This window comes from Panthera tigris, chromosome C1 (assembly GCF_018350195.1).
Source record: "Panthera tigris isolate Pti1 chromosome C1, P.tigris_Pti1_mat1.1, whole genome shotgun sequence".
Taxonomy (NCBI): Eukaryota; Metazoa; Chordata; class Mammalia; order Carnivora; family Felidae; genus Panthera; species Panthera tigris.
In genome coordinates, this window is record NC_056667.1 from 119,083,949 (window position 1) to 119,111,162 (window position 27,214).

A 27,214-nucleotide genomic window follows, 5' to 3' on the forward strand; every position below is an offset into this window, starting at 1 on the left:
AAGGGGAATTGAGGGCTCTGGAGCGTAGGCCGCCGGGTTCTCCCGCCGAGGACGGTGACTCTCAGTATCTTCGTGCTTTTGCTTTTCCATTCCCCACTAAGTCATAAAAACATAATGGATATTTGACTCATCTCCATGCCACAGCACTTTGTAAGGTTTTTATTGATAATCGTTCCCCAGGTTCGATCAGGTAACACCGTATGGGGACAGTTGTTTTCGTAGAAAGAGCTTTAGAGGTTTATAGCAAAGTAGAGAAAATACAGAATCTTGTAACCCCCCCCCCCCTTTGTCAGAAGTTGTGCTATAATGTGGATGTGATGAGGTTACAATGGCCTTGAGGAAAGTTTTAGGTGAAATTTGGGCCTAGCACAATTGCTTAAGAGCTTTGCATAAAAGTGTCAGTGAAATTCCTTTTTTCCTTCCTTTGAGCTGGTGAACAATAAGATGGATTTTTATGTTTCTAAACTTGATAGCAGTACATTTATTTCCGAAAATTAAAGTAGAAATTAAATCTGCAACAAAATGCATCTAGGAAATATGATCTGTCTTGTTTTCTCTAATGTTTCCTCTAGCTCTTGAATTTCTCTCCTATAGGTGTTTACACTCCCGGGAAAATAAGATCTGGGCAGATTATATGAATGGATGAAGAATTTTAAAAGGAAAAGAGAAGGGCACCTGGAAACAACCTGAGGATGTCCTGATACGAAGGCTGTCTGCAAAGCAATATAAGTTCTATTCATCTAGCTGTGCCTCCCCTAACTCATCTTTTTCAAACACTTAGAAATTGCCTTCAAGAAAAGCCTTATGGAAAATTTTAGCCTACGGAGCATTTATTTTAGTTTATTTAAAGCTGGAAAACCTTGGCACATTCAAGGAATTGAAAAGAAGGCAGAACCCCAGAGGACAGTGGGGGGTGGGATAGCAACTGAGATTGAGGTTGTGTATTAATATCATGATTGAGCACATATTATGTGTCCGATACTATGACAAATTTCATTTCATTTCACCTGCTCAAAAACCTCTTTAAAATAAATACTATATAGTAGATGAGAGATTAAGGCCAAGAGCTGTGATACTCGATACTGGCTGCATATTAGGATCACCCGTGGATCTATTAAAGTTTCTTGTGTCTGAGCCTCGTTCTCCATATCTTCTGACTTAATTGGGCTGAAGAGGGGACCTCAGCCACTTTAATAAATTCCCTGTGTAATCCTAATATGCAACAAGAGCTGAGAATCCCTGTCATAGAGTCAATTTGCCCAGGGGCACTTAGCAACTAAGTAAGTAGCAGAGGAGGCAAAAATTCAACCTAGATCTATCTGATTCCAAAACCTGTGCCCTTAGCCACTCACCAGTACCGCCAACATTCAACAGCATGTGGCACACGCCACTTGCATGCTAGGGACTTTGTTAAACCCTGGGACACAGAGATGAATGAGACACAGCCTTTGCCTTCAATAAATTCACAGCCTTGTGAGACAGAAGTCCCAGTAAATGAAGCTAGGCCAGCTCACACAAGGTAGAAGCAGTCAAGCGACAGTCAACTGAAAACTCTCTGATATGTCCTTCCTATTTTAAGCTAGATTGGCACAGCAGGTGCCTGGTGGCGGGGAATCTAGGTAGGCATTATTGCAGCTGTCAGCTGGTTGCAACATCTGGCTGCAAGCCTAAATGAAGACAACGGCAGGGGTACAAAGAGAATTGGCAAGACTTGCTAACCACTGGTGAGAGGCTCAAGGAAAGAAAGAAGTGGAAGATGACGTCAGAGTTTGGAATTTGAGTGGAAGTAACACCATTGATCTAGAACAAGAACACAAGACTTGAATGTAGAGTTGACTGAGTTTGAAATACTTGTGGAACAGTCAGGTAGAAATATCTAGTAGAGCACCAGAAGTGTATCTGGAATTCAAATAGTCTGAAAATAAAGATCTGGAGTCACTGACTTATAAATGGTACTTGAAACCATGCTTTGTATAATGTGTATGCTATGTATGGAATTTTTTTAAGACAATAGAGATCAGGAGGAAAAAAAAACCCACCAATTTTGACATTGCCATATTTGAATAGTTCAATAAAGCTATTTTTATCTGCAGTGATATTAAATACAGTCATCTCATGATCATCCGTGATGAGTTTTTAATACTTTCCAGACTTTCCCTGGTCTCACAGCAAATTCAACAGATGATGCATAGCCCTGGAATGCAAACCAATTTTAAATATTGGCTAAATATTTAAGAACACAATATGATGCATTCAGAAATGTAATAAATATCCTAGAGCAGTGTTTCCACACATAAATAATTTTTATGTATCCCTAGTTTTGACTTCAATTATTTTATTCTAATATTACTTAAATCTATAAAAATTACAATGTTCTAAAACATAAATCTGGACCAAAAAATTCTTAGGCTTAAGCTCATATGCCTCTATAAACCAAAACACTTGTAAAATAAATATGAACAAAAGCATAAAATAAGTAAGCTTCAAGTTATAGTAACATGAAAGGTGTTTTCTTGAAATTGAAGATTTTCAGTAAATATCTAAATCATCGCTCCAGAGTGGATTATTTTTAGATAAAACGTGCTTTTAATACTGTATGTCACGTGATGGCTCAAGCCTCTCACTACTTCTTTTTATTAAACCTATATTTTTACAATGAACCCCACCATTACTTGGTCTTTATTTGGAGCAAATGGTCATTTATATACATCCTCTTTTTTTTTTTTTTTAATCAATGTAAAACAGTTACAAGCCAATCTGAAGAGAAATCATGTAGCAATACTCTGGTATAATGTGTTTATCAACATAATCCAGAACATGCTTATATTAATATTTTGAAGGTTGTCATATAATTAAAATCACATCATTTCAAAATTCTTCAGAGAAGTTATGGATGACTGAGAATATATTCATGCCCCCTAAAGATCTGCAAACACCACTTTGGAGAAAGAAAAAAAAAAAACTATCCTAGATTATCCAGCATTTTTGATTATTTATGCCTTATAAAATTCCTTAGCATACATCTCCAATTCTCAAAATACATTTTGTATTTCACACAATCAGTATTAACAGGTAGTTTGTGGGGGAGAATGGGGTTCTACGTTTGTATTTGGCAAGCATTGGATTAGAAAAAGAAATTAAACTTATTTTGAGAGCCTTTAATATGCCAGGACACAGTTTGTCCCGTGGAACACGTGGTTCTTTCCCTCCTTCAGGGCATCTAACAGGGCTAGTATTTGACTATGTTTATATATTGTCAAACATTTCTACCTAGTATACTTAGGGAAAGTTGAAAAAATGATGTCGTATTTTACAGTGAAGGCTGTTTATAAAATCCTCTGTCATCTCTATCAATGACATCTACCTAGAAAACAGAGGCATTGGGGCACCTGGGTGGCTCAGTCGGTTAAGCATCAGACTTTGGCTCAGGTCATGATCCTGTGGTTTGTGAGTTCAAGCCCTGCATCGGGCTCTCAACAGAGCTGGATTTGGATCCTCTGTCCCCCACACTCCTCTCTGCCCCTCCTTCTCTCTTTGCCCCTCCTTCTCTCTCTGCCCCTCCCTCACTCGTACTCTTTCTCTCTCAAACATTAACGTTTAAAGAATTTTTTTTTTTTAAAACAAAGCAATGCTTCGAATTCTGTGGTCTCCCTCTCTCTCTGCCCCTCCCCCATTCATGCTCTGTCTCTCTCTCTCTCTCAAAAATAAAAATTAAATTAAAATTAAAATAAAAAAAGAAAGCAAAAGCATCATTAGGCATATGGCACACTTTTCAGTGCCTAGCATGGTGCCTGTTTCATAAAATGAGCTCAATAAATATCTGGGGGTTAATCAGCACTTTGTTGTATTTGTTATTTGTTTTATGTCAATAGCAGTTGCTGCCATTTTGATTTATGAACTGCATATCTTCTGAAGAGAAAACCATGATCACAAAAGCATTTTTATGAAGCCTCTCATATAACCAATATTTATCTTGAAGTATCATAAAGAAATTGGTCTTAGAATCTACACTGTCCAATATGGCAGACACTAGCCATGTGTGCAGCTATCTAAATAAAAATAAAAATTTAAAAAAATTAATAAGTTAAAATTTGAGTTCTGCAATCACGTGTATCAAGTATGCAATAGCTCCATGTAAACAGTGCAAATTATAGAACATTTCTATCATCACATGAAATTTTACCAGAAAGCCCTGTATTAGATGATTTATATAAATTTAGCTTCCTCAAAATACAAGGTAGGGGGAAAAAATCAAGACATAGAGGTGAAATTAAATTATTACTACAAGCAATTTGTCCACCTGAAATTTATGACATCTTTTGGCACGTTGGAGACAGAATTGTATAATGCAAAGGTACCCAGTTGGTCTAGTTTTACTTTAGGAAAAAAGTTTGAGCCTTCTCAGCTTTCAGACCTGGCATCAACCTCTTCTGGAGGGATGCACCAATTTCAAGACAGTTTGGTTTCTCAACAACAGTCATGAATAGGTGGCCAGCAGAAAGTCTATACCATGCCTTGCAGACCAGGTTGTAAAGAAAAACCTCCCACTGAAAACAACAGCGTTTGGGGGTGGGGGTGGGGAGCGGAATATATATATATATGTATGTATATATATATATATATATATATATATATATATATCACACTTAAATAATATATATAAATATATAATATATTATATATAATATATACATATCTAAATATATATAAATGTATAAATATATATTTATATATATTTGTAAATATATATAAATATATATTTATATATATAAATATATATATAAATGTATATATATATATTTAAGTGTATTTATTTTGAGAGAAAGAGAGAGAGGGGGAGAGAGATTCTCAAGCAGGCTCCACATTGTCAGCGCAGAGCCCGACATGGGGTTCCACCCCATTAACTGTGAGATCAAGAATCTGATGCTTAACCAACCTAGTCATCCAAGCGCCCCTGGAATATGTCTTAAGTATCACCAAAGAGCCAAGAAGATAAAGAGGGATTACCGGGCCAAAATCTAAGGGAAAGTAGACCCTGGAGAAGTAAGCAAAGCAAGAAAGCAGCTTGTCCTGAAATGTTTTCCTGGTTGGAAAAAAAGTGAAATTCTGTTTTGACAGACTTTTCATACAAGACGACAAATGTAAAATCTTGGGGCCTGCTAATATGGGGACTCAGAGACCTCAAGTTTAAAAGGTGGGACAGCTGGGGCACCTGTGTGGCTCAGTCGGTTAGGTGTCCCACTCTTTATTTCGGCTCAGGTCATGATCTCACAGTGAGATTGAGCTTCGTCAGACTGTTCTGACAGCGTGGAGCTTACTTAGAATCCTCTGTCTCCACTCTCTCTGTCCCTCCCCTGCTTGCACATACGCACACACACTCTCTCTCTTTCTCTCTCTCAAAATAAATAAAAAATCAATAAACATTAAAAAAAAACCCATATAGATAAAAGGTGGGACAGCCAAAGGATAGCACCTTGGGCATAAAGGTGATCTGAAGTAACACCCCTCCCACCCACACTGGGAAAGGAGCAAAGCAGAATGAAATAAAAACATAGTAAGTAAGGACCTGTGGAAATGTAGTCACAAGCTGACCCTCAGGCAAATTTGCCTTCCAAATTTATTCCACCTCAGTAAATCCAAAAGCTTCATGTCTTTAATTTTGTTTAAAGTGTTCTTAGACTATGGGGTCCAAAACAGCTATGAATTGAACCCCTTCTACTAAATGTCTTTCCAGCCTTTTACAAATACGTAGACCACACCTAATACCTCTGCAAGTTTCTGTAATAGCACCCACCTTAACAAAGTACCCATAGCTTTTAACTTATTTGTCCTGGAAACAAAATCTGCCCTTTTTACATTTCCATTTCAGCAAGTTACAAATTTTTTGTATTACGTTATGCAGTCACAATGACACAACTGGGCAATGATCTCAGTGGACTCTTGATGGACACACAACCTAATTGCCGGAGCTGGAAGTGCAGGAGGCAACCAGCCCCAGGAATGGAACATTCTTTACCAGGGAAAGGAGGCCTGCCTTTTACTTCAGGTGTGGGATCTTCTTATATCCTTTCTCAGTGCTGTGAGGTAGACAGGGGAGGCTCACAGAGAGGAAGGTCTTAACCCAAGGCTTACTAGCAGTGGGGGCAGAATAGAAATTAGATCAGCTGATTCCTAATTTAGTGCTTTAAAAAAAAAAAATAGAGTTCACCTTGATCTCAGAACCGTGCTTGAAATCTTTTAGATCATGTAAAAAAATTTGTTTCTCCTGTATTAGCTTAACAAACCCTGAGATGATAGTTGATAATTCTTGGGATATTTGTAGATAAAGCTCTTCTGTGTTGCCTTGATAATATGCCCAGAATATTCAATTTAAGTCATTTATCATTTCATAACTTTACACTTTATTATTTCAGAAACTTAATGTTTTAGAAAATACACAGAAGTTACTGACCGTTCGGTAGTAGTTACAAATGTGAGGTGATGTTAGGGTACCTGGCTGGCTCAGTCAGTAGAGCATGCAACTCTTGATCTTAGGGTTGTGAGTTCAAGCTCCATATTGGGCATGGAGCCTACTCAAAAACAAACAAAAATGTGAGGTGATATTATAATAAGGATGTTTATCTTCTTGAGTATAAACTGTAGCCTGATTTTATAATTTTTTTGTTTGGTGGAAATACTCTACAGAACATTCAAACAAACTGGGGAGGAAGGAGGAAGTGACAGAGGTGCTTATAAATCAATCTAATCACAGCAGGCAAATTAACCTGAATTCTCATGGTTGCACGCTTCAACCTGTGATTATTAATAAGATCGGTGCTGGCTATAAAGGAAAAAACAACAATCACGTGTGACCAAAGAGGGGAGAAGGACAGGGAACAGAAGCAGAGTGAACCCCCAAAACTCTGAAAGAAGAGGTCAGTAAGAAGGGCAATCATCTTTTAGTAGTGGCCTTGGTGTAACCCTTTTGGGGTGCTTTTGGGTCTTTTAGGAAGTAGTGGTGACTAAAGTCAATAAATTGAATGTATATTAAGTCAAGTCAATAAATTGAATGTATATTAAGTCAAATGGTCCCTGTAAGGCTTGGTATGTATCATCAGGCAACAAATAAACTAAACAAAGCCCAAACAAGGTCACCATGGATGAGCAAGCAAATGCAGAACACAGCTCTAAGATAAAATCACTGAGGTATGAAACATCAGAGTGAGAAGACAACCGGAAAGACTATAGACTATAAACTATTTGTCAGAGAGGCAATGATAGAGACCAAGAACAGAGAGGCGACACTAGCTATTAATTATTACAAGGGACCATACAATTTGAGGTCAAAAACATAACAAGGTGTTCTCTAAGAGAGTTCTCTCTTGCTAATTCACCACACTGTTGTTTCAGCTCTGTGACACTCTTGCATTCAAACTGAATTCACACAGGAGGGGCTCATATGGTACTCAGTATCTCCCAAATGCAAAATGCGTATTCCAATCTCTAACTGAACTTAAGCTAGACTTGTAGTTGTCTAAGAGCATATATTGTTTTTATATCAGAGACAAAAAAGTAGCACAGCATTTCCTCTGACTTGCCAATTATTCATGTATATGCATACATGCTGATTCACAAAAGCAGAGGATTTCATCTGATAACAGATGAAAGACACAAATGATCAAATCGTCGAAAATTTCCCAAAAGAAATATGTATAAGGCTAGATGATGTAACAGACATAAAGCACACTTACGGAAACTCAGTGGCTTGAATTTAGGTTTCTTCTGGGACTGAGCTTTGCCCAAAACAGAAACTACCGAAAGAATCATCCATAAAAATAAAGACATTGCTTGAAATGATTTTAAATTTAATTCCTTTGGAATTTGAGAAGCATTGCTTTTAAAAAAAAAAAAAGACTAGGAGTTAATACTTTAATAGTGATTAGAGAGAATTAAAAAGACATAAACTTTTCAGAAGCAGATTTTAGATTCATAAAATTAATGTTAGTATTGACATATGATAAAACCATCAGCAGAAAAGACATTCCAAACTGGGAAATAATATGTGTAGCTCAATGAAGGCCTGGAAAGTCATGGTGATGTTCCCCATTTTCAGAAGTTTTATTAGATACCTTAGCTCCCATAGGGTCCCATTGCTCCTCTGCTATTTTAAAAACTGATATTGTAGTTTATATACACAATAGAATACTACGTGGCAATGAGAAAGAATGAAATATGGCCTTTTGTAGCAACGTGGATGGAACTGGAGAGTGTTATGCTCAGTGAAGTAAGTCATAGAGAAAAAGAGAGATACTGTATGTTTTCACTCTTATGTGGATCCTGAGAAACTTAACAGAAGACCATGGGGGAGAGGAAGAAAAAAAAAAAAGAGGTTAGAGAGGGAGGGAGCCAAAACATAAGAGACTTTTAAAAACTGAGAACAAACTGAGGGTTGATGGGGGGGTGGGAGGGAGGGGAGGGTGGGTGATGGGTATTGAGGAGGGCACCTGTTGGTATGAGTACTGGGTGTTGTATGGAAACCAATTTGACAATAAATTTCATATTAAAAAAAATAAAACATAAAAAAAATAAAAACTGATATGGTGTGGGGTGCCTGGGTGGCTCACTCGGTTAAGCATCTGACTATTGGTTCGGCTTAGGTCATGATCTCACGGGTCATGAGCTCGAGCCCCGCATCAGACTCTGCGTCCTAACAGCACCAAGCCTGCTTGGGATTCCCTCTCTCTCTGCCCCTCCCCCGGCTCGCTCTCTATCTCTCTTTCAAAATAAATTTTAAAAAACCTAATTTTTTTAAAAATAAAAATAAAAACTGATATGGTGTCCACTCCTAGAGCTCAGTTTTATTTCCGGGAGCCTGGGGAAAATGAAAAGCATGTGCACTGTGTAGAATGAGGTACATCGGGGTATCAGGTCCTGCTCTCTCTTACCTGCTGGTTATTCTGGGCAAGTCACATTCCTTCTCTGGTCCTCCATTTCCTCCTCATTAAAGTTTTCTCATCATAAGGAATAACTGTGATAGAGTAGTCATAAAAGGTCATAGTTGTGTGGGCATCATCACTAATCACTTTGATATTCTCCTTGAACAATGACATTCTTGTTTCTGTTGAATGCCTCCAGGATTAAACCTTCCTCACCTCTTAAGGAAACTTATTTCATCTTTGCAGAGCTCCAGGTACGAGAGAGTTCTTGGAGTTCAACGACACCCAGGTTTTTTATGGTTTCCCACCCACTGACTCCACTCTGTGTGACAACCTTTACATTGTGAAATTCTCTTCCTGTTCCACGCCCCCGCCCCCCCCACAGACCCTTGTCCTGGCTAAATATACTGTTTGTTTAGCCCTTTTCCATATAACAGGTTCTCTGTCCCCTTACCATAATGGTTGCTTTCTTCCGGACATGCTTCAGGCCATCAACATCCCTTCTGTAGAGTTACTTCCAGAACAAACACCAAAGCCGTATCACCACATCCCTCCTTTTGGACACTTCTTTTAACACAAGACCACATTACAGTAGCATTTTTGGCAGTCACATCCTACTATTAAGTTGTATTGAGTTGTTAAATTTAAACAGTTCTTAAATCCTTGCCATGTATGCAAACCACATTTTCTCTATCCTATTCCTTTATAGAAGTGGGTAGAATTTGGGAGGTGTTTAGATTTTTCCATGTTTTCCATTGAGGGTGATGGGTGGGTGCCTCAACAAAAGGGGTTATGATTTTTCTGTTGAATTCTTCTTCTTAAACCATGTCTTCCCCATACAAATTCCACAGTTCAACATAATGATAAGCCCCCTTAAGCTCTGACGTTACCCTGTAGCCCTGTATCAGCATGCTATCGGAATCTTATTCCAAGTCCTTAATAAACATTTTGTGTAGTATGGCACAAACACAGAGGCCTGTGATGGGCTCTAGAGAGAGCCCTGCCATTTGGTTTGACATAAACCCATTCATCATAAAGAATTCTGGGGGCACCTGCGTGGCTCCATCAGTTAGGTCTCTGACTCCTGATTTCAGCTAAGGTCATGATCCCAGTGTTGTGGGATCAGGCCCCACGTTGGTCTCCACACTGAGCATGGAGCCTACTTAAGATTCTCTCTCTCTCTCTCTCTCTCTCTCTCTCTCTCTCTCTCTTTCCCCAATGTGTATGCTCTCACTCTCTCTCTCTCTAAAATTTAAAAAAAAATTGAATTCTGTTTACTATATGCCCAGCTCATGTTCAGCATGATATCATTACAGACTGGCAAATTCATTTAGAAAGTCAGGCTAACCATTTCATCCTCGCTAACTTACGCTGATTCCTTTGCTGAGAGCTTGCAAATCATCTCTTTGATGCTTCGTTCTAGAAAATTTCCCAGATGTAACGCCCATCTCCCAGAGTTCACAGGATTCACCTCTGTTTTGAGAATGAGACATTTGTCCATTTTCAGCTTCCCCTAATCCTTAAGATTCTTAAAAAAAATTACGGGTAGGAGTCCCTCCATTTTATCCCCAAATTCTTTCAGTGTCCCAGAGAGGTAGGCCTCAGCTGGGTCATGAGACATATATGCATTTTGAACGGCCAGTGCTTTCTTACAGTTTCCTCATCCACCTTATTTTAAAAAGCTAGTATCAGTGCTGCCCTTCCTTATCTGGCAATCCTTCAGCTGGAGGATACATAGGAATTACAACAGTGAAGTGATCCTATTTTCCTCCTCTTCTCTTCTAACATTGCAAGTATCAGGCTCCTTAAACCTCAGGCACATTGCTTCAGGCCACCTATGAAACTACGCCTTGCGTGACTCATCACATCAGGCCTGAACCACTTACAGTTGGATTGTTCACAACTTCAGTCCTAAATTCTGGCATTCCCCAGTCTACCCTGTCCCCAGTTTTGACCCTGTGACTTATTTTTATCTTTCACTTTTGCTTCGGTTAGGTGCCCAAAGACCCGATACTTGACATATTCTGATTTTCTCTTTGCTCTGAGCTCTGGCTACTGCTTTGGTCACCCAGGGGTAAACGCCCCCCCTCGCCCCCCTCAGCAAATGGGTTCTTTCCCTGGGCTGCTGTCCTTAGATCTGACATTCTCACCGGGTGTTCCGGGCGTCCACTGCTGCATATCAAACCAGGGAGCAGCTTCGTCACCTTTAAAGTCACACGGCGTTGCACCTGCCATACTCTGTTGGTCAACCGATCATTAAGGTTGGCCCAGATTCCAAGAGAGGAGACACGGGCTCCCGCTCTCAATGAGAGGAGTGTCAACAAATTTGCACACAAGTCTTTAAAATGCCACCAGGTTAGCAGAGCCCAGCAAACAGAGCCCTGGCCCCGAGCAGCAAAGACATCTGTTACTTGTTCTTCCTTCTCTACATAAGTGCAACGAGTCCTCGAAGGCTTAGCATGTTTCACATACTCCCCTCCATTCTGGTCATTAGCGCCTAATATTCTTACCGGCTGCCATTGCTGTTTTATCTTCAAACTCGATTGCCTGTCTACTTTCTGTTTGAATTCGCCAGAGAACACCCTGTGGAGTCATTTCAGTTTATTAGGGGCTCTCCCGTTGCTTCCATGCCACTCCATTGCCAAAAATTAAACTTTGAAATACTTCATTCCCTTTCTTAGAGTCCCCCATAAATGGAATGCTGGCAATCTTGTTCTCTCCTGCCTGCATAACCCCCATTTAACATCAACACGCTAGATACTGGCCTCTTGTTAATGCCCTCATCCCCTTCTTAGGATGGGGAAGGTACAGCTATGTAGTTAAGAGTCAGACAAAGTTCCTCTCTGCTCTCCCTCACTAGCTGTCTTGGTAATCTGGAGAACATTATTTTACCTCTTTAAAGCAGTACATTTTCGGGGTGCCTGGGTGGCTCAGTCAGTTAAACTTTCGACTTCCGCTCAGGTCATGATCTCCCAGTTCGTGAGTTCGAGCCCCATGTTGTGCTCTGTGCTGACAGCTCAGAGCCTGGACCCTGCTTCGGATTCTGTCTCTCCTCCTCTCTCTGCCCTTCCCCCCACTCATACTCTGTCTCTCTCTCAAAAAGAAATAAACTTTAAATAAATAAACAAACAAACATTATGTGATAATGGGGATGACAGTAGGATTCAATGCCAGTGGGATGAAATGAAACATGTAGTGAATTTAGCATAGTAGACACTCACTAAACAGTAACTGTTAATTGTATTCATCTCATACCCTTATTATCTTTTAACTGAAAATGGCAACAATCTCTCCATTCTGGACTCTGTGCATCAGACAGCACCTGTGTATCTGTACCAAACACCCTGGCAAGTGACTCTCTAAGACCTTGTGTTCTTTGTGAGTTGTTGCGTATGTTTTTGTCTGGCTTTGTCAGCAATTTCAGCACCATCTGCTAGAGGCATGGTGACCCGTTCCTTCTCTTCTAGCACCTACCACAGGCCTGAGCTATGAGGTCCAGAGAGGCATCCCAGATTCCATAAACTGTCTCGATGTCAGAGCCAAGACTGTTGCCCCAAGTTTCTCTCTGCAAATAACCACAGAGACCCTAAGGTGGAAAAATGTGGCTTGTCCAGAGTGATTGCAGGGCTTGCGGGTGTGTAATTAGTCACTAGTCAGTGTGTAAATACTCTGTGAATTGCTCTGTGAAAAGCTCTGCAGAAATACAAGGTATTATAAGAACCAGGGCTGAACACAGGAGATAAGGTGCCGTGGAGCAGGAACAAGTAAGGGATCAGTGTGCGTCATACCTCCCTCCGAGGGCAGGAAGCCCGTAGGTTCTCCTCCCTCACTTTCTAAGAACACCGACTCCCCTGGGTGAATAATTTAAAGGACAAATTCCCACTCTTCTGGGTACCAAAGCCAGCCCAGCCGTAAGCTGAAATTAAATTAAATCATAAAGTCCTACAAGAAACTGAGGGAAGAGTCAGAAATATAAAACCAAGGGAATCCAGAGCTAAGCATGATATATTAGAGTCAGTGCAATGTCCTTGCCTTCCTGTGCTGATGAAGGGAAAAACTGAAAACCATCGTGGCACAGACTGAAAGGACCACCATCAAATATCCATTGCTAAGTACTTGGTAGTGGCTATTGTAATGATTTCAATTCCAGTGGGGTGGTGGAGGGAGGTGGGAGAGACACCACTAGATCAACTTGGAGTCCTTGCATTTCGGCTAACTAGCTGGGTGACCTTGAACGAGTCACGATCTAATCTGCCCTCCATTTCTTTCTTCTCTGAGTTGAAAAAGATGAAATCAGAGTTTGTGTTTCTAAAGTATTTTTTTCCGTATCAGCTCAAAGATTATAGTGAGCTAATAACAGCGTTTACAGAATTTGCCTATTAAAATATAGAAAGCTCATTTTTCACAGCACCAGTCCTAGCATTGCCATTAAAATGTCCTTATACTCCTTAGTATACTTCTCAGCATAAGGCCAGGAGTCAGAGGGGCAACTTTGGAAACAGAAAACTAGGAAGTTTTGTAATAAAACACTGTGTCCCCGCACTTGTTTCCTCCAGACGGAAATGGGTGTTTACATGTGGCTTAAGAGGGCCGGTCCCGCCCTGAAAGCAGGAGTGAAGGAGCACTTTCAATACCCTAGACTGGCTTCTGGGAGAGGAACTCAGCATATCTGGACTAAAGTAAAAATCCAACCATCTAGCATTCTACCACCACCGAATGAGGAAGGACTGTGAACGAGTTCCTTTATTTCATCAATGCAAAGCAGGGACTTTGGTAAGCAGCCTGACATTTCTCGTGCTGCCAACGTGGCATATAGCTCGAAAATAAATTAAAGTCTACAAAGCAGATGATGTTTCCCAGGGTGCTATATAGCTGAAAGATCCGGGACATGTCTACGTCCAGCGTATTAAGCTTAACTCTATCAACATCACAGCTAAGTGTGATCAGAACTTACTGCCATCCCAGGAACAGGTAAATAAAATCCTAAGTAAAATAAAATAACATACAGTGGTCCTTGGCTGTGCTAGAAGACTGTACCCAACCTCTTGGCCTACATGGATGTGGGCTGCGGTGAAGGCCGCATATCAGGAATGCTCACCTCACTGGTGACACCCAGATCTTTGGATTTCCCTGGCCAGTAAAACTTCAAAGGGAAAAAGAGAGAACATTATATGGAGGCCAAATTCAAAGTCATTATTTCTCCAAATAAAAATATATACTATCCACAACAACTATCATTTCATAAAGGGAGGTTTTAACATGAAAACAAAGGAAGGACACTGTTTCAAATAAAAGACGGTCCTTAACATTGCTTATATTTAGTTTTCAGACACATTTACTACATTGCTCTTTACTTTACTGAGCAGTCACGGGTCAGTGAAAACTTCATTCTGGCCAGAATGTTCCTTAAACCTGCATTTGGGAAGTCCTGGTCTTTGTTAAGATATTCTCAGAACTAGAAAGCCTCTTTCTCCAACAAGTCCCATCTTAAATTTCCTCAAAGCCAAATTTTAAGCCTTTTTTTCCTTTGAAGTTTTTCCTACATGCTTTGACTATTAGGATCTTTCTAGTGTCTGAATTCTTACAGCACTTAGAATTTTTTTTTTAATTTTTTTTAACGTTTATTTATTTTTGAGACAGAGAGAGACAGAGCATGAATGGGGGAGGGGCAGAGAGAGAGAGGGAGACAGAATCGGAAGCAGGCTCCAGGCTCTGAGCCATCAGTCCAGAGCCTGACGCGGGGCTCGAACTCACGGACCGCAAGATCGTGACCTGAGCTGAAGTCGGACGCTTAACCGACTGAGCCACCCAGGTGCCCCTAGCACTTAGAATTTTAACATACAACCTAGCAGTCTGATTTTGTGGGAAAAGGTTTTGAAATTTAAAACTTTTGGTAGATCACGGTTCTACTTTTAACTAAAGACTTTCAAAGTTTTCTCACAAATAAGAGAAACACAAGTTCGACATCTCTGAACAAGACCCCAGTTTAGGAAAGAAAGAATACAAAGAAAGGTACAACAGAGAGGAAACGTCTGTTATTCAAACGCATTGGAAGTTGGCTAAGGTCTTTTAAGATTGTAAGTATAGAATCCAGGGGCACCTGGGTGGCTCAGTCTGTTGAGCTTCCAACCTCAGCTCAGGTCATGGTCTTGTGGTCTGTGAGTTCGAGCCCCTCATCAGGCTCTGTGCTCAGAGCCTGGAGCCTGCTTAGGATTCTGTGCCTCCCTCTTTCTGCCCCTCCTCTGCTTGTGCTCTCTCTCTCAAAACTAAATAAACATTAAAAAAAATTTTTTTAACAAAAAAAAGAAAGTATAGAATCCAATATAGTTTGCTCAGTAGACTGATGTGTTGAAAATGCTCTGGTAGTATATTAAGAAAGGGTTACTTGACCTGATTTTAATATTGTCCCTTCTCCTTACCTAGCTAAGTAAGCATCAGGACAATTGGTCCCCTACTTGTTGTTCCAAATGGTCCATATTCCCACTTAAACAGACATCTGTGTGATGGAAAATTGTCTTAGAGATCATCTAGTCTACTCTCTTGTTTAACAGATGGGGGATCTAAGGCCCAGGTAAGTGAAGTGACTTGCCCCAAGTCCCAAAAGATCAGTATTAGCATTGGGTTTTCTCTCATGATGTATGATCTTGTAGGTATTTTAAATACAATAGTCTTATATCCCCATATCTCCAGATGGATAGTATGCTACACATCAGTGCAGTCTCTAGAAGACAAGTTTTTCCCAGCCCCGGTTGGTTCTCTTTTTGCATTCTTTTTACTCTGGACTAATTCATCTTCTTATCTTTCATCCATTACTCCTACCTTCCTCTCTCCACCCTACTCCCTGTCCAAACTCGTTAAAACCTAAGTTCTCAAGAAAGGCTATGATAAATTTATCCAACCAATGTAAATGCCTCATAGCCCCTATGGACTGAAGTTTGAGTGCCACACATCATGTTGGGCATAGCTTAATGTGTTCCTTCTACCAGAAGTACCAGAGGTACTTACAATTTTACAAGTGAAAGAGAGAGGCCACCAAATTAAGTCTTTATTCAAGACATAAGTGTGGTTTTCTCTTTCCTTGAAACCACCACATGTAGGCAATAGCTTACCTTCAAGAGCAGCCCAATCCCAGGTGCCTGGGTGACTCAGTAGGTTAAGCATTCAGCTCTTGATTTTGGCTCAGGTCATGACCTCATGGTTCCTGGGATCAAGCCCCATGTAGGGCTCTGCACTGACAGTGTGGAGCCTGCGTGGGATTCTCTTTCTCCCTCTCTTTCCACACCTCCCTCTCGCCCCCTGCTCGCATGCACTCTTTCTCTCTCAAAATAAATAAATAAAAACATCTAAAAAAATAAAGAAGTAAAGTCAGCCAAACTCTTCAGAGTTGGAACCTACCCTTCTGTGACCCCCTCATCACCATTTCTATAGTCCTAGATATTTTAGCAATATGTACAAATCTATATTGACAACATAAAGGACCCTTCTTCATTTTCCTTCTTTAGGGTCCAATCTTTTCTTCTTCAACCAAAAAGAAAGCCTTAAGCTTTCCACTTAAACACAACTTTGAAACAGCTTAAACATTTTATGATGTTATTATCAAAATCACTCATACACAAATCTGGAAACAAGGACTCCCATTTTTGGAACAAATATAGCATATGACCTTTGCCAATTCTCTAAACTTCTCTGGCCACAAGTTTTCACTTTTGTGAAACAGAAAGATTGTTCTTAACAAAGACTGCGGTATTGGAGGGTTGGGACCACGCCTTTTAATCTTCCGTATGTTACCATATAGAGCTTCGTCTCGGGCTCTGCCCACGCAGATGCTCAGGAAATGCTCACTAACTAAAGATTTTTATGATCACTGATAGAAAGACAGCATAAATGCAAAACACGATTTTTCCCTTGCCCCGAGTTACCCAGGAGCATCATTCTCATTCAGAGATGACCACATTTCAGAAAGTGGGTCTCATAAAACATACAATTTAATGAAGCCATCTGGGAAGATGATCGTCGTATAAATGCAAGATATTGATATTATCTGGCTACTTGGGGAAATACCATGTAAATGAAGGTACAACCCAGCTCCATAATTCAAATCAAGTATTGATGTACAAGGTCTTTGGATAATGGACTTTGAAGATTGATATTTTTCTCAAATCTGAGGCTACTTTTCTCTCCTCCTTTGCAATTTTGCTATTTTTGCAATAAGATTTTATTTTACTTTTTGGAAAACATCTTTTTTTTTTTTTTTAACAGGAATCTATCAGTGTCAACTGGGAGTCTTGAAACAGAAAATTTACTTCTGTCTTTATCAGGTTTTTTAGCTTCTCTTTTTTGAAGCAAGAAACAATGCAGACAACACAGGCATTTCGTCCCTGCTCCAGTCATTATGCAGAATATTGTTGGGTTATTTAACATCCCAACTGACTCAGCTGCTTTCTTTTATGTTTTATTCTTCTCGCAGGAAGGTATGTTCTACTCTTGATATTATCCTGAAGACTGTTCTGGACGAAGCCACCCAATGATTGGTACTCTCTGTTAACCAGTGTTACCTCCTTTCTCTAAGAGACAATTACCAAAACAATACCAAGTTCAGTCATGCCACTAATCCCAAAATGAACATTCAGTGAATTCTGGCACTTTCCATCTTTAATGTGGTCAGGGAAAGGGATACAGCATTTCCTCTACACTTAGGATACTGCCTTACTACCACTGCTGAGGGGATTACCTCTAGCTTGAGGCGGCACCTGCTCCCCCAGTGTAAACCAGCATTCCTCTGGGCTCCTTGTCGTCTCTGCTGGAAAAAGTGCCATCCAGTGTTTGTGCCTGCATTCCGGAAACCCAGAGTCCATTTGGCCCTGGCTATCCCAGCCTCTTCTGCCATCACACAAGCACCAAATAATATATAAATACAGTCAGTATCAACACTCTTCCCAGAAGTTGGGGGGGGGGGGGTGGTGTTCATGGACATTGTCTGTGGTGGGCTTGCTGGTCCCAGGCACCGTACAGAGCGTTCACGTAGGGAAAGTGCACGACAGGGGTTGGAGGCACAGAGGTCAAGAAGCCATTCCAAATGTTTTGCCTGGCTGATGACTGGGGTAGAATCCATGGGGAGCTGGCAACATATCCTTGATCTTTAATCCTTTTCATGTTCACTGAAGAAACTCCTCCTCCCACTGTTCATCGTCTTGCATCCCTAAATCACAGCCTAGAAGCAAGTGTGCCCAGAGCTGAGGACCAAGATGCTCACGTGCTCTGTATCCTAGAGACAAATCCGCACACTCAGAAGCAAAGTAAGGATCTGCTGGTCCTCTTTCTCCTCAGGCTGCTGGGCACTATCATTGCCCATCCCTGATGGGAAAATAATATTCTGAGTTTCAGCCTAATGAGGCTGATAGGAGGTCTAGAGTCCTGGAAGCCATATAAGCAAGCTCATTTAGTGAGTGCTATGGGCCAGATAGGGTGGTAGACATGGGGGTACAAGAAGGGAGAAAACGCAGTTTGTGTCCTCAGAGACTTCTCAGCCTGGCAGGGACATCATAGTAAATTTGACTATATGGGCCTGCTAATGTTCTCAATATTATTTTCAATCTTAAGAGCCTCCAAATGTATTTTTCATGAAAGTAAATTCCAAAGGTGACTACGAAAATAGTCTGAACATCCCAAGGGGCTGGAACTCTGACTGCAGAGATAGCAAATAGAGGAACAATCCCATCCGGATAGCTGACGGTAACAGATCAACAGCTAGCACCTCGAGAGAAACAGCAGATTTGCCGCAAATAAAAGGCATACATGCTGGGGAAAGCCTTTCAGTTTCTCATAAAACATTAGGCCATTATGAGAACTAAACACTTATTTTAAAAAGGTATCTTTATGTGGAAAAATTAGTCTCTCCGATAACCACATGTTTTCTTAGCATTCAGAGACAGATTACCAGAATGGGAGAAGACAAAGAAGTGTGACGCAGTCTTTACCTAGAGTCCCAATATTGGTGGGAAGGTGGGTTTTTGCACATGGAAAAATTAAAGGGATATTGATTCACACTGTAAAATACTTTTAAAACCCTTTGCCTAATGTCGGAAGATTCTATGGAGAAAAAAAGACGTAGAACCATAATCAAGAGGTTAAAAACAGAAAAGAAAAGAAAAGAAAAGAAGAGAAAAGAAGAGAAAAGAAAAGAAAGGAAGAGAAAAGAAAAGAAAGGAAAGGAAAATAAAAGAAATGGGTTTAGAGGTTTTTTGTAGTTAATGGTAGGGGGGCAATAACAAAGGACTTGAAGTTTGGGAGCCAGGAAGAACTGACAAAGTGTTTTTTCTGTGCAAACAAAAATCAAAATCCTTTCTAACCTGAAGTGATTTTCTATAAGCATCAAAGGTCTAAGGCCAATAGGATTTTGTAGTCTGTCATTAAAGTGTTTGGAAAATTTTGAGTCAACTATTGATTTGTGCAAAAACAAAAACAAAAACAAACTACAAGTTTTTCTGATTTCTTATCATAGCAAAACAGCCTATATGGAAAACAATAATAAGAAAAGCATAAATTGGGGCGCCTGGGTGGCGCAGTCGGTCAAGCGTCCGACTTCAGCCGGGTCACGATCTCGCGGTCTGTGAGTTCGAGCCCCGCGTCAGGCTCTGGGCTGATGGCTCGGAGCCTGGAGCCTGTTTCCGATTCTGTGTCTCCCTCTCTCTCTGCCCCTCCCCCGTTCATGCTCTGTCTCTCTCTGTCCCAAAAATAAATAAAAAACGTTGAAAAAAAATTAAAAAAAAAAAAAAAGAAAAGCATAAATTACTCATAATCCCACCACAGAGAGGTAATCAATATTAACATTTTGGTGTGTACTCTTTTAAGCATCTTTCTCTGCATGTATACACACGTTAACATATACTTTTTTATAAAAATTGACTCACACCAGTAATATAAAGTATATATATTGAGTAATAGAAATTACTTAATAATTTCTCATTTCACATCTCAATCAATATAGGTTTAAATTAGTATAGTGGGTTATGTTCCCCCAAAATTCATGTCTATCCAGAACCTCAGAATGTGACCTTATCAGGAAATAGTGTCTTTGAAATTTTAATTAGTTAAAGGTCTTGAGATGAAATCATGCTGGATTTAGGGTCCCTAAAGGGGTCCTTATAAGGGAAAAGAGGGGCATTTGGACACAGAGAGGCCCATGTGAAGACAAGACAGAGCTTGGAGGATGCGGCCACAAGCCAAGGAACACCTGGAGGCACCAGAAGCTGGACAAGACAAAACATATCCCACCTCCACCCCACCAGAGCCTTCAGAGGGAGTATGGTCCTGCTGACACCTTGATTTTGGATCTCTGGCTTCCAGAACAGTGATAGGAGAAATTCTAGTGGTTTTAAGCCATCCAATTTGTGGAAACTCCTTATGGTAGTCCTAGGAAACCCATACAATTAGCACTTTTCTTGGCTGCAAAGCATTAATTGTATTCCATTCCACATGGGGGTACCTACCATATGGAATATAATTCAGTGATGGACATTGTGGATGGGCATTTAGGTTGCTTCCAGGATTTTACTATTGCAGACAACACTGTAATGAACATTTGTGTTCAGGCAACTCTATGGCCTTCTGTGGGGAGGGAATATAGCCTAACGGTTAACAACATGGTTCCTGAAAACCAGAGTTACATGCCTGGATTACAATTTGGGCTCCATTCCTTACTAGCTATTACCTGAGGAGTAACTTAGCTGGAGACATGCTGTTGTATGGAAAGATTCATTTCTACAGCGTCTAATATATAGTAAGTACTAAATAAATGTTTCCTATTTATGATACATTATCAGATATGGATAATCCTTTCTAGATCAAAGAAGAAATACATTTTCAAAAATCAAAGGTATCAAAAAAGGCTTAGGAATAAATCTAATGAGCATCAGAGTTCACTTCTGTTCACAGGCATATACATTTTCGTAGAAAAATTATAGTGCAAAAGGCTGTGAATACTTGATTTCTAACACCTTCCACAAAACAAAGAAAGCACATTAGGAATTTATTGTCATCAACTTGGAAAAGGCAATTGTTAATTGTTCAACACATTGTCATTTAAATCAATCTATTCTTTTTGTGTCAGTGGCAACGCAAGTTGGGGAGGGGCAGAGTGAGAGAGAGAAAGAGAGAGAATCCCAAGCAGGCTCCACACTGTCAGCGCAGAGCCCAACGTGGGGCTCAGATCGTTTTTCAGAGCCAAAACCCTTGGAGCTACCCAAGCACCTGCTCCTAAATTTTTCAATCACATACTGGGATAGTTATCTCAGTCTCACTAGGACTATTATAAAAGTAAACTGAGGTACTTTACACAAAGTGCCTAGTACAAAATCTGAAACACAACAGAGGCATAAAATAGTATATTACTATCAGTAATAATGATAATCATATCTAAGAAAACTTGGAGGAATAATCTGTTGAATAAAGAAGACAAATCTGAGATAGGTGCAGCCACTTCACGGATGAACAATCAATAATGGTGCTCTGCAAAGCTTTTTGATCATGCACCTCATAAGTGAAAAAAAACTGCCTCGTGCACCACCAATATATGTATCCGTAATTATAAATTATAAACATGTACAATGGTTTTCATATGCACATTATAAAACTCAAAACTAGAAATTTCAAAGGGATGAGATGAAGTTTTTAAAGTTCTGGCATTTTCTTTCCACACTGCAGTGGATTATCTTGAACACCCACCACCTTAGGTTCATACATTTCAATTTGAAGATTCCTGATGATAAAATATTCTCAACTGGGCCGCCTGGGTGGCTCGGTCAGTTAAGCGTCCGACTTTGGCTCAGGTCATGATTTCACGGTTCGTGGATTCGAGCCCCACGTTGGGCTCTGTGCTGACAGCTTGGAGCCTGGAGCCTGCTACAGATTCTGTGTCTCCCTTTCTCCCTCTGCCCCTCCCCCCCTCACTCTGTGTCTCTCAAGAATAAACACTAAAAAAAAATTTTTTTTAAACATTCTCAACTACAAGATGGCATAGAAATGAGATAGCACAAGGATTTGCAGATCACTAAATGTGCATGGAACTGGTTAGTTCCATTACTGGTTAGTAAAACATCTCTGGGGCATGTGAATACCCACCTGTCTAGCGCACACCCAGTTGCTCATTTTTAAGATTTGGTTCTAAGTCCAGCCCCTGCATGAAACTTCTGGCAGTTCCAGGCAGAACTGACAACCGCTTCCCTTGGATTCCCCCATGCCTATACAGACAGCCAGCACGTACGCGTCTCTATCACCTGACTGCATTTATTAGCTTCGGGGTCTCTCTCCCCATCTTGACCACCAGCTTCTCAGAAGCAGGGATCGTGTCACTTGTTCTTCACCGATTTCCAAGTATTCATTGTACAGTGTTTGTTATACAGACCTGAATACATATTTACTAAATGCATGACCTAATAAAACTAGATTGCCATAGAGCACATACAGATTAGTATGTCCTAGAAACACACAGAAGAAACAAAAGAAAATGCTATGAAATGTGGAGGACAACCTCTTCGATGTAAGAGTGTGTTTAATTAGATTGTCACGTCTGACTCTGCAGCAAATTTCACAGAATTTCCCAGTGAATTCTCCCGATACTGCAATGGAATTCTTGGTTGCTTCGCTCCTCTGCACAGCTCTCCTCTGCTCTGCAGAGGAGGGGAGTTAGGCCTGGATGGGGATGTTTACGTACTTGCTAATCATACGTTTGTTTTCCCTCCAAGCTCAGTTCTGCCTGCCAAGAATAGCTCAAGATGACAACCATTTTCATGCTTTCCGTCAAACAAAGGCTCCAGAAGGACATGGAAGAAGGGAACACAGCCAGAAGTTTCACATCAACAACAGTAAGGGAAAAGAAGAAGAAAATAAGTTTAAATATCCCTCTCTCCCTTTTTTGCTATCCCATCTCAGCATTTTAGTACTCCAGTTTACTTGAAATTGGAACCTTGTGGGTACGTTGGGACCAGTAGACTTTAAATAGCTACAAGAAATAAGACGGCTCCATTCCACCGTATACTTATGCCCAAGAGTCATTTGAGTTTTTAAATCTTTCTCTGTCTCACCACCCCCCTTTGTCTTTCATGTGAACTTGAAGCTACAACTGGAAACTGTTTGCACTATTTATTCCTACGTCTGTTTCTTTCCAGCATTGTTTTCCAAAATGGGTTCCATGAAATGTTCATAGATGCTTCATGGAAAAAGGTCCTGTGGTTAAATATTTAGGAAATTCATGGATGTGCAAGTTAAACAGATTTCTTTGCCACAGGCCTTCTCCTATCCTTTAATTTTCTGGCGTACCTGGTCAACCTCTAGGAGGGAGCATAGTTCACACCACAGAACCCTTGTTTCCTGGAATCTTTTGGCCAGGCTAGTGTTCTGACTGATGCGCTTTTAGAAATGCCACCCTTTTGGTTTAGGGTTTGGTCTGAACTAGGACCTCTTGTCACCAGAGACAGACACTTAGAACTACCTTGGTCATTTGTATTCACGCGCAGCTCTTGACACTAGAGAGAAAACATTGCAAAGGAACTTTCCCAAATACTCATACAATGAATTTCATTCTTCTGAGATTTCTGTGAATTTCATTCATCTCTGTACCCTGGAGCCTGAAATGCCAATCCTGCAGAAAGAGATAGGCTAGAAACATAACAGCTTGCTAGAAAACCAAAAAGGCCTAAACAGGGCACTGTGGTTTTAGGAATGAGCATCTGAGGACCTATTTGTGCATTTAATCTCTCAGCAATTGCTTGTCAGAAAAGGAAATGCCCTTCCCTCTTGGAGTGCTGTCATGGAGAAACCTGTTTTTGTTTTGTTTTTTTTTTTTTATTCCCACTCATCCAACACAGAGACTTCCTATTATACATAGCCTTTGTTTACAGTGTTCCGAGAACATCACCTCTCTGCCTAATTCCCACATAGTCTTCAACCACCCACTACTGCAAGAAGACTTTCCTTTCCGCCCACTTTAACACTCCCTCCTTTCTCTAAATACCCCCACTACTTAATGGCTATGCCAGAGGTAAACAAAGCCCAGTCCTGTAGGCAAATTCAGCCTGCCCTCCATTTTTGTGAATACAATTTCACTGGACACAGCCACACCATTCATTTACAGATTGTCTATAGCTGCTTTCTCTCTATAAGGGCAGAACTGAGTTGATGAGCCAGAAACCATATAACATGCAAGCCTAATATAATTACTATCTTTTATGGTAAACTTTGCCAAAGTCTATACTGTTTCTTTAGTACTTACCAGATGCAGCCTTGCTCTGTGTTGGGACTCATACTTTGATGTTTCTGTATGTTTCCATGAGTCTTAAGCCCACTGAGGACAGGGACTATGATTTGTAACATCTAGCTCAGAATAGGTTATCAATGAACATTAGCTAATCAATAGATTTTCTTAATGATTTTTTTTTGGAAAGAGTACAATATCCCCAAATTCTCTATAAGATGTTCCTGGTACCAAAAAGGAGGGAGAAAATAGTATCATGTTATTTTCACACCATTTCAGTCTAGTGGTTTGCAGTGGAAAGTGGACACAGGCTGTTTGTTATCAGTTCGCTTCAAGTTTTTTCTGAAAGTAAAATAAAACCTCAGACAGACATTTCTTCCTGGTAGTCTGGAAAATACTATACTTTCTATACACGAATGGCAGAACCTTACTACTTTGCCCATTCTACTATATACCGATTCCAAGTACGCAAAACAGCTGTAAAACGTGTGCACTTGCATGCACGTGGGCACGCATATGCACACGAGCGTGCGCATATGCACACACACACACACACACACTACTGAAAGGCTCTGTGAGCACTAGCAGAATGTGGACTGACAGAAGTTGATCAATATAGTTCTCTGATGGCCACCATGTTGATCCTGCTAATGGCCACTTGGTGGAATGAGTGGCCTGCCTGAGACCACTCATGGCTGAGACCATTCTCAGGGCTGGCCTGTCGTTTGAACATTGCAGGTTGCCTACATAAATAAGCCTCAGAGAGATCAGACTGGAGGAGACAAGAATCTCTTTGCACAGCCATATCATCTATTCTGAAAACTTCTCCCGCTGGCATTTGTCAGGGCGAATGAAAATCCTAAGTTAAAAGTGATCAAAGAAGCCTCTTTTCAAAAGCCAACGAGGTAATCCTATTCATTCTTAGCAGCTTGTACACTCTCAGGGTAAAATCGGCCACTCAAAATGCTTATTTCATTTGTTCAGCGCCAAGAGGTGGGTCCTAAAGTTGCGTGCCTGATTGACACGCCCATATCTGCGTTCTCATGGCTCCAAGTGGTTGTATGTGCCGGGCTGCATGATTACTTTGTGTAAATCCACCTGCAATTTGTTCTCTACCCATGAATCCAACTGGCTGGGGAGAAAGGAAGGAACCATTCTCAGAGATCTCCTGCAGCAAGTCGGCAGCCCCATGACTTCCATTCAGGTTGCTTCACCTTTGTTCCCGAATAAACGTGAGGGCCGACCTGGGGTGAGGTGGGATGCCATCTTCCCCTGGTGTGGCCCAGGTTAGTGGCCCAAGCAGAGAGAGGCCGATTTTTCTATTGTGAGACTGCAGCAGCTGATATGTTTGAATCTGCAGAAAGTAGCCTTTTTTCAATACTAACAATGTTCGGTAGTTATAATTTTCATGGCGTCTACTGGTTGGGAGAGGAGAGGACTTATTCATAGAATTTACACTCTAGTGGTTTGATAAATATATAACATGTTGAAAAGGAGTTTCGTGAAAAAGTAAACGTTATTCATCAGGGCTTTGGCTCCTCTTATATTTTGCCTTCAGCTGAGCAATATTCTAAGTTGTTTGATTTTTATTTGTTTTTCATTTATTTGGCTTTCTTTCTAGATCCTGTACCTAATTGAATCCAAATAAGAACAGCACTGAAACAACCCTAAATATGGCATAGGGGGAAATGTGTATATCCTTTGCTTTATTTTATCTTTTGTTCACATCCTGAGAGCTATGGAAAGCAAACTGTGGTGAGGTGCTATTTTATAGCATGTTTAATGCTTATCAGTAATTTTTCCCCCTGACCTTCTGCCTCAGACAATTAATTTTCTTGAACTGCTCACACACCAGAAGAACATTAGGGGGGAAAAATAATGTTAGTACTCGTGAATATAATCTTGGAAGAAAAGCTGTGCAATTATTCAAAGACCTAATCTTATCTCTTGTTTCATTTTTATATCATGAGTCCACATTTAAAAGTATTAGATATACTGTCCTGCTGTCCCACACCTTCAAACCCCAGTAAATAAATGCTGCTAAGTGCCACCAGGAGTGAAAGAGCCTGTAATGAGAAGTGTGGGGAGATATGTGCTCCATTCATCATTCTGTTCAGTCCAATATTGAGGCTCTTGTTATCAGCAGGATTCGTGGCGGTGTCATCGCGGCTGGCATAAATCTTCTGTCAGTGTGGGTCGGACTGATGCCCTATTAAAACTCTGCTTTCACCTAATCACAGAATGACCTTTCGATGTCTTTAATTAACCTCTGACCTGAACCATGCCAATGTCTTGTTGGTAGGTAAATCTATGGCGTGACATTTGCTTATGACACTACATTTGTCTTGGTTTAATCATTGTACCTTTCGGAGTATGGCTTGAATGAAATACAGTTGGGATCCCTGCTAATAGTTGGATTAATTTTTAAAAGGTTAGAACATAATATTTTCCTCTGAGCTCCCAGTGATATCTTTGCGGACATTTCCCCCTGGGGAGGAGGGGGTCCCCCCATTAAAGTAAATTCAGGTGGGCCTTCAATCTCACCAATGATGTCATCTTTGCTACTCAAAGTTATTTCTTTTGAATGGCTGGGAGAGCCAGAATCATTCTAGATCCTACAGATGACCAGAGGATAAAAGCGTTAAAATATGAGCTATCCTCACTTGTCCAAGACAATAGAGTGCAGCAATAGCATGGGAAGGAAGGAAGGAAGGAAGGAAGGAAGGAAGGAAGGAAGGAAGGAAGGAAGGAAGGAAGAAAGAAAGAAAGAAAGAAAGAAAGAAAGAGAAAAAGAAAGACAGGTGTAAGGGAAGACCTCCATGTTACTTTGGGAATGTGCTTTTCTATTCTGTAATCTATGTGTGCCTCAGGTCTTGAGACTTCTTTGAATAATAAAATCTCATTCATATCTCACTCCTTTACTAAGAAGAACCCTGTTGGTGATCTCCTATCTGAATTAGTAACTATCACAAATGTAAAATATTTATAAAGAAATACACTTGTCTTACATACAACCGTAGTTATAAATTGACTGAAGTGGTTACTAATT